Below are 8,677 nucleotides of genomic sequence, written 5' to 3'. Positions count from 1 at the left end.
TTTTTCAATGTCTGGGGAGCATTTAAATAAACAGGTTGAACATTAGGAAAATATTCCTAATTTTAACATATGACTAAAGTGCTTAAAATATTAAGTGCTAAAACTTATTTTTATCTAAGTGCTTACTTGAACCAACATTGATACTAAAGGGAAAAGAAATTACTGTATGTAAATCTGGTACTTGAAACCTCTTATTCTCATGAGTTTCATGATAGGTCCATATAGAGGAATTAATTTACAGGAGTAGTCAGCATAATTGCTAAAAAATTGCAAGCAGGAACTACTGTGCACTTTTTCCTTTGTGTGACTTCTGCATATTTCAATATTCAGTTTATTGCCTTTAAGGTTTTCAAATTCACCAGCTGTAAGAATAACTATCAGATTCTAGAATGCAGCGCTAAAAATAAACTGATGTTATTGAAAATAAATGAATCAGCACATTTGTAGCTGAAGTGTTTTCTCATGTGACTCATGCTACTTAACTAACTTTTTCTTTGTGATTGTTCATTTATCATATCAAAGTTTCTTTGGACATCTGCATCTTCACAAAAGCAGTCTTGTTGAAAAAGTGTAGTAGAAAATAAAAACAAAAACAAAAAGCCTCTCTGATCTGGTGTTATAAAAGCAAAACACAGTGACTGGGGTCAGTAACTATGGATTCAGCTAAAAACCTTTCTTCATTTTAAGACATTGAGAAAGCCCTATAATTTTCAGTATTAGTATAGTTTGTTACCATTATAATTTCATTTAGTAGAGCTCATAATTCTAAACTTCACAAAGCCCTTTTGCTTAGTTTATATCACAGGATATTCTCCATAGAGCTCATCTCAAAATCACTTGGAGTCCAAAGTGTCTATGCAAAACCATTAATCTCAGAATGTGTCTAAACACCAACCTTGAGACAGGCTGCAATTTACTGTTCTCTGTGACAGACAAATAGCTAGGGGAGCTCTGTCATTTAACCCCAATGCTTTCTTTGGTAGTTTTTGGAAAGAAAGGTTTTTTTTTTTTTTTTTATACTGCCCTGACATAAAAAGACTACAAAATCTGTCAACACAGTCTAACTTTACATATAAAAATAATACTATTCCCAGATATTTTAGTCACCCCAGGAAAAATAAACAAGATAGCCTTTAAATCAATATAATTCTCAAAGAATTAGTATGGAGATCCATTGACTGATTTTATAGCTAAAGTAGAATATATGTGTATATATCTATATATTTGTAGAGATATATATTCTGTTTTGACATGAATGCTATTGGCCATATCTTTACCCTCTATATGAATACCAAATTTAAAGAAGTCTCCTTTATAAGAACTGAACTTGTCTTCTTTTTTTTTTTTTTTTATTGTAAACAAATGGGATACATGTTGTTTCTCTGTTTGTACATGGCGTAAAGGCATACCATTTGTGTAATCATAAATTTACATAGAGCAATGTTGTTTGATTCATTCTGTTATTTTTTCCCTTCCCCCCACCCCTCCCACCCCTCTTTACCCTCTATACAGTAGTTCCTTCCTCCATACTTGCCCCCCTCCCTAACCCTAACTCTAACCCTTCCCTCCCCCCCATTATGTGTCATCCTCCACTTATTAGCGATATCATTCGTCCTTTGGCTTTTTGAGATTGGCTTATCTCACTTTGAACTTGTCTTCTTTATAGGTACTCAGATAGCCTTATTAATAGACTGAGTTTAAGTGTCTATTTATGTTATACATATTTCACAAAAGATAAAATATATACAGGCAAGTTAGCCTGAAAGTCTGACTTATATTAAGAGATGCAATCAAATACATCCTGAGAGTATTGATGCAGTGGGTTGAAAAGATAACCCCTGATATGTTTGCCCTGGAGTATATACAGATTTTAGTAATTTTCTAAAAAGTAAAAAGCTTCAACAATCAAGTATTTAATTTTCAATTTTATTTTTTTTTTACTATAAGAGTCACAATAGATATCAGTAGGAGGTAAGACAGTCTCCACTGATTTTCCCTATGCTAATTACTCAGTAAATACAAACAGACATTTCAGGGAACATTTTATGAAGTATTTGGAGGAGGCTAGAATCCCATTAAACTCTCATCATAATAGAATCTATTTGTACAGTAGGGAGGTAAACAAAACTGGGTCTAAGGTGATAAGTCAGAAACACACACACGCACACACACACGACATATTTAAAATAACTTTCAAGATTTTTTTTTTTAATGCTGGAAGTATAAGAAGATAGAAAATGAGCAATTAGATGGAGTGCATGCTAAATGACCTGAGACTGCTTTTGTGCCAGCAGCTAGAAGTCTTGCATATACCACTGAAATGATCACCTTTCATGGTTGGGCCATAATTTTTCATTTGGAACTTATTCTTTCACCAGTGACAATTTGAAATCTGTGCCACTCGGGGTGGCCAAGGTAAGTCAAAGTCTAAAAACTTAGCTCCAATACCATTTCAAACTGCTTCCTGCTTTCCTTGAAAAAGTTCTGGCCAATAACTCAGAACAACCCAAGTGTAGGTATTGCATAGAAAATGACAATTTTATTGAATCATGCCTGTGCAACTTGATCTGGCAAGTTTCACCTGATAGATCAAATGTGAACTAAATCTTGAACTATCAGAGCCAGGTGACATATTGAAATATATAACAAGTTCATTGGACCTCCAAATAGAGAGCCAACTTGAGTGAATTTCAGTATCACATGTTGTTGCAGTCGCACACATGACTGTCCAAGCAATGTGGGCTTCCTCATTTCTAGGTGTATGTGGCCTGTAATATTTCAAGTCATTGGTGATTTCAATTCTATAGCAAGTGAGCATCAGAAATATTCATTTAGTTCACATCAGCAACTATGTAATTATTACTCTTAGCTTTATGGTATTTTAAAATTCCTCCCTGGTTTATGTATATGTAAAATTCCTCCCTGGTTTGTGTGTGTATGCATATGTGGAAAATACCATAGTACTTATATTGGAGATATTTTACTCAAAAGAAATGAGTATATTTATATACAGTATCTTATCATTTTAGTAGTTTCTCTTCCAAAAGGGCACCAAAGCATTTGTTCCTATTTTATGCAAAATTACCTTAATATGTGTTTTAGAAATGTTATTGAACTATGAGTTATATTGGCAAAACAAAAACAAACAAACAAACAAACACAAAACTGAACGAACAAAAACCTGGTAATTGATTTTTTAAAATTGTTTTCTATTTTTAGCTGTCGATGGACACAATACCTTTATTTATTTGTGTGATGCTAAGGATCAAACCCGGTGCCCCATGCATGCAAGGCAAGAGTCTACCACTGAGCCACAACACCAGCCCTGGTAATCCATTTTGAATGTGCATTTTGGTAAAACTGATTAGAAATTTGGATGTTGGTTTTCTTTCCGAAATAGGGTTCCTTTGGAATGCCGTTAACAATTTAAACTTTTTTTTAAAGTCAAGATAAAAGCTTAAAGAAGCTAATATAATAATAAGTATATTAAGGTTTATTGTTCTTGAAAGTCAAGGGGATCATAAATTGGAAGAATATATGTTAAAATTGTATCCGTAGCATGATGACTGTGGTATTTTGTTTATAAAACAGCACAGTTTCCAGTTTTGTGTCTCTGTTGCTGATGTGAGCACACATCCCAGCGTATGCCCGGCGTATGTCTTTACATTTGTCTCTCCCTAATCCTGCCCCAGATGCTGTTGGTACCATTTCTGGTCTGTTTCCACATAGCCAACTCTACCTTGCCAGAAAAAAGCATGGAAGAGCTACAATTGCATCCTTAAAAATTTTAGCTTTTTCCAAAATAGCGAAACTTGATTTTAAATTTCTTTCATCTGCTTTTATTATACTCTAGAGCACTTTACCAATTATTTTATTTCTTCAAAGATTAAAGCATTTTCCTTCATAAGTGGTAGGGAAAATGTTAATAATCACAGATTAGGAACTTCAAATAATTTCTTAGGGAATAAAACACGAAGTAAAAATCAGTTTGATAAAATCACTGATTTACTTTGTAGGGGTTTACACACAACTGAAGAGGTAAACCACAGATATATAAAGATTGTAAGTATCATTTTTACTATTGTTCCCTCTTCTTTAAATAAAAAGGCACAAGAGCACATTTGCTAGTAAATTTGATATTTAAAGTTAAGACACTTTCTTTTATCTGTGGGGCCAGTTTCACTGTATCACAGGCAGGAATCTAAAAACTTAACTTGTATTTTATTAAATATATCTAACGAATTGTTAAGCTGGGTGAAATAAAGTAAGGTAAAAAAAATTAGGACCCAAAACATTAGTTTTTTGACCCTTTTCTAACTTTTACATTTCATATAAATGTACTTAGCATGTCCCCAGAGACAGTGGACAGCTTTAAGGATAGAAACAAACCACATCTCCTGATGCTCATATGCAATTAATTGGTAGCCAATACAATCATCTGTAGCCCCAGAAATCACCCTCTATGGAGATAAAATTTGAAATGTACTCCAGTGAAATTGTGTTCTTGCTTTAAAACAAATACAAACAAACCAACCTAAACATCCACCCTATTTTGTGGTTAAGAAGTGCATGGAAATTAATTTTGAGAGGTACTACTTTCCCACAAAATTGAGAATTAGCAAAAACCTCAAGTTCTTATAACCCATTCTCCAACTTTACTATGCCTGCAATCCAATCCTGCACTTTAGTTAAGATGACTCTTTCAGATATTTAACAAAGTCAGTGACATCCATATCTTTAAAAACTGATTAAAAAAAAAGATTAACCTGCTCTATCTCTTATAACTTGAGGCCTTTATCTAGGATACAAAGGTGCTAAACTTCTTGGCAGAAATCCTCCAAGGGGATTTTGAACTTGTCTTAGATTCCTTTGCGGTAAAGAGTCCTTCTCATTAGTTTGAATGTTATGCCAAACTGTCTGATTGCTTAATGAGGCTAGTTGGTGTGCAGGTAGGGAGGGACCCACATCACCAACCAGAGGTCAAATGAGAGGTTTGGGTCTAGGTAGAGACAATTTTCTTCCTTTTATGCAGCTTCTCTCGATTTCAGTTTCTCTCCATGTCTCTATGTCTCTCTCTACTTTAACCTTAAAATATCTGAATCCTCTAGCGTTCGTTCTCAGTGCCTGAGGGTCCATGCTTTAATCTCCTTTAGGATCCGTTCTTCCTCCAAACACTTAACATCCAATGCATCCTACAAAGAGAATTCCCAGCGGTAGATTCTGAAATGAAAGATGAAGTGTGGAGCGTCTGAGCGTTTCCAGGTGCTGGTGTCAGTACCTGGGATGCCTCCTGTTGACAATGATGGCTATCACTGGGGGCATCCGCGATCTCTCTATTCTGAACAGTCTTCAGAAATCAGTCGTCTCTGATTGTTCTTTCAGATCAAACGAAATAGGAAGACAAAGTAAGCTGAGCATATTCTTTCACTCTGCACTTTGTTGTTAAAAGGGGGAGGAATCCCGCCAGGACCCCTAACTCTGTTTCAGGTATTACCAAACTTTTGTAAGAATTCTATTCTTCCTCCCCAGCTACTGTTACCCCCGACCCCAGCCCCCATCACCTCCCTCTCCCTCTCACTTTACTGATTGTGATGAATGAATGTTTCTTTGCTCCTTGAAGGACTGTTCTGTGCTACTAAGCATTAACTGTGGACAACACCAAGGCAGACCACAGATAAATTGAAGGACATTGGCTGTTTTCAGAGAATGTGGCATGCAGCTCTTTACCTTTAAATCTAAATAGGACAATCTCCCCTTCTTAAAATGAAAATTTGCATACTTCCCAATATAATTCATGGAACTGATGTTGCTGGAGTCTTTTTAAAGGTGACATAACCCACCTTTTAGTTTGCTAAAAGGTGTATTGGTTTGTTCTTGGAACTGGACAGATAGGAAGGTCGCCATTCTAAGCCACTGTCTTTAGCAGGAGTGAATTTTTTTACTGATAATTTCGAAGAAAGAGGATGTGGCAAAATGCTTGCCATTGAAAACAGCAAGGAAAATAACAGTGTAGTTGCCATGTTTCTTAAAAATGTATTTCTTGTTGGACACAGGAAGTCATTTTCCATCAAATTGTAACGTGACATAATGTATAACATGTCAAAGACATTGTTAAAAAACAAGCAAATTGGAATTGAGCTGCGTACAGTTAGTCTTAGATCTCTCAGTCAGTTTTGCACATTAAGTTGGTCCAACATGCAGAGTTTATAAATTCGGTTAGAGAGGTTTTTGGAGAATTTCACGAAACTCAGTGGGGTCTTAGTAGGGATACTGACATTTACCACTGAGTTCTTTAATGACAGCTAAACAAGAGAACACTAGTCCTAATTTACTCAAGCAGAATTCAATATCATAATAGGACAATTGCAGAACACTGTTCTTTCACAAAACCAACTTTTTCGTGCTTTGATTTTTAACCCTTATTTACCAGTGACTTTAATTTACTTCCCAAAGATAGTTTCTTATCCTGATCATGAACTGTTTTATTCCTCTTTCTCTAACCTTTTCTGCTATCATATATATTTATTTTTAAGTGTAACACTTGTCCCATTTGGCATTCCAACCTAAGTTATATGGTTGATAGCTACTGCACAGCCACCTCTAGACTATGTTCCTGTGATAACAGAGTGGAAAATAGCCTGTCCTTTTCTTTTTCTCTTTCTTTTTTTGTAGTACTGAGTATTGAACCCAGGGGTGCTCTACCACTGAGCTATTGCCCCAGCTCTTTTCATTTTTTATTTTGAGACAGGGTCTCACTAAGATCCCTAGACTGGCCTTGAACTTGTAATCCTCCCACCTCAACCTCCTGTGCTGCTGGGACTACAAGAGTGTACCACAGTGCCTGGGAAGGCATATCACTTTTTAATTCTCAAGATGCCCCAGAGTTGTGCCATTTCTCTAGTCAGCAAATACATGTGAATAAATGATCAGACAATTGGCATTGCTGACTGTTGGAAGGAATGTTAACTTGCTAGTTCAGTAAGGAAAGCTGCCCTGTCTCTGCTTGACCTGAGTCCATCCTATTATTCCACCTTTCAAATGGTGGTGGTTTGGAGAAATTGACAGAAAGAGCCAAGGGTCATCACTACCTTGAGTAATCACTGCCAAAAGTGACTGTGATATCTCTCCTCAAGCAAGGGGAGATAAATGATCTTATTCTGAGGCAGAGAGTGAGACACATCACAAGAAGAACCAATAAGGTGGATAGGAGGTGAAGGAAGTAAGGTTATTCTTGACTGGGGCCACGCGGGTAGGTTGGTGATGTGATGAGAAAAAGCATCATGGAAACAGGCTTGCTGGTGGGGTTTTCCTGTCTCAGAGTCATGTTGGCTGCTCCTTCTGCTGGAATGTTCTTTCTCCAACTCTCACTTGGCTTTAGTGCTCAGCCTGAGTGGCATCTCTCTGAGGAGTCTCCCAAGACCTCACCTTCTAAGTACAATTCTCCTGTTGGTTTGTCATAAGATCCTATTAATATCTCTACTAATAAGACACTACCCTTTGTACCTATTTAATCAATTTGTTTCATGTAAATAGTTGATAAAGAAATTAAGCTCCTCAGCTGACTTGCAGATTCTTTCTAACCTCTGTATTCTAAGTACTGAGCATATTGCCAGACACTTAGTAGATACATAATAAATATTTGCTGAACAAGAGAGTGAATGAATCAGATGTGTTGGGTTATAGGGAGGTGGGCAATGGGCGGAAGGAGAGAAGGGAGAGGTCTTTCTTGCCAGAGGAAATGGAATGAACCTTTACTACAATGGTTCAGCTTGCCTGCAGCACATAGAATATGTAAACGAGTAATGAAGAATAATTTTGCAAAGGTAAATTAGGATCGGAATGCTGTGCTAAGGACACTATTATTTGAGTAAGTGATATTTTTTGAGGAGGAGACCGACATTATTGCCCCTATTCCATCTTGCATCTTCAACCTACGGACTTGGAAGAGCATGTCTTTGCTTTTACTGCATCTCGTGTCAAAGCTATGATCTTTTGACCAGACCCATGAACCTCAGAGAAAGTTGGTTGGAACCATCAGGGGCCTTGGATTTAAAGCGAAATGAGTTCCAATGACTTGCTGAGTCCTACAGTGTGAAGGTTCACATCAGGCCAAGCCCAGCATCTGAGATCAATTCAAGTCAACAGATTAAATGCCTCTAGGGTATGCTCAGCCCTGTGGTGAAATACAAAATAAATCAAAGGCAGGGTTCTTTGCCTTAAAGAGCAGGAGAGCACTGTCTCTGATGGAATTGCTCTGGGTGACTGCCCTACTTGAAGATGTGCAAGGGGATCAGGCAGTGCTCAAGTGCACAGGCCCTAAACAGCTCACTCTATGAAATGAGCTGCCACTCTGGGATCCAGGAAATAGTTTAGTGCCACAGTGTCCCCCTATGGCTGTGTGTCTACCCTAGTCCAGAAAAACCTAGAAGGCAAGTAGTATGAAAACCCTAAATGAGCAGTCAGTTACCTAAGACTCTAGATCTGTCACTAAGAAACCATGTTTCATTGGGCAAACTATTTTAACAATGGGAATCTTTTATCATTTAAAAAAACTTGGGTATTTGTTAATTTATCAACTATCTATTGTGCATACACTAAATGCTAAGCAATGTACCGAAAGAACCCCAACTTTTCTGGGCTCATGTGAAAAACAAAAGGAATAATGGATGGAAACTGT

General features: G+C 36.9%; 1 protein-coding gene and 1 long non-coding RNA gene across 6 annotated transcripts in view; one reads left to right on the top strand and one right to left on the bottom strand.

Annotated features, from left to right (window-relative positions):
• The window catches only part of TENM3 (teneurin transmembrane protein 3), a 1,088,270-nt gene that overhangs the window by 672,283 nt on the left and 407,310 nt on the right, over positions 1–8,677 (bottom strand). The window lies entirely within an intron of this gene.
• LOC306662339 overlaps positions 3,241–8,677 on the top strand; it is a 69,140-nt gene continuing 63,703 nt past the window's right edge. Inside the window, exon 1 of the long non-coding RNA XR_013764090.1 lies at positions 3,241–3,328. This is a non-coding gene — a long non-coding RNA (uncharacterized lncRNA). The remainder of the gene's footprint in view (positions 3,329–8,677) is intronic.

The sequence above is a fragment of the Sciurus vulgaris genome, assembly GCF_902686455.1.
Source record: "Sciurus vulgaris genome assembly, chromosome: 5".
Lineage (NCBI taxonomy): Eukaryota > Metazoa > Chordata > Mammalia > Rodentia > Sciuridae > Sciurus > Sciurus vulgaris.
The sequence above is the reverse complement of the archived record's forward strand: the minus strand, read 5'-3'. Positions and strand labels throughout refer to the sequence as shown.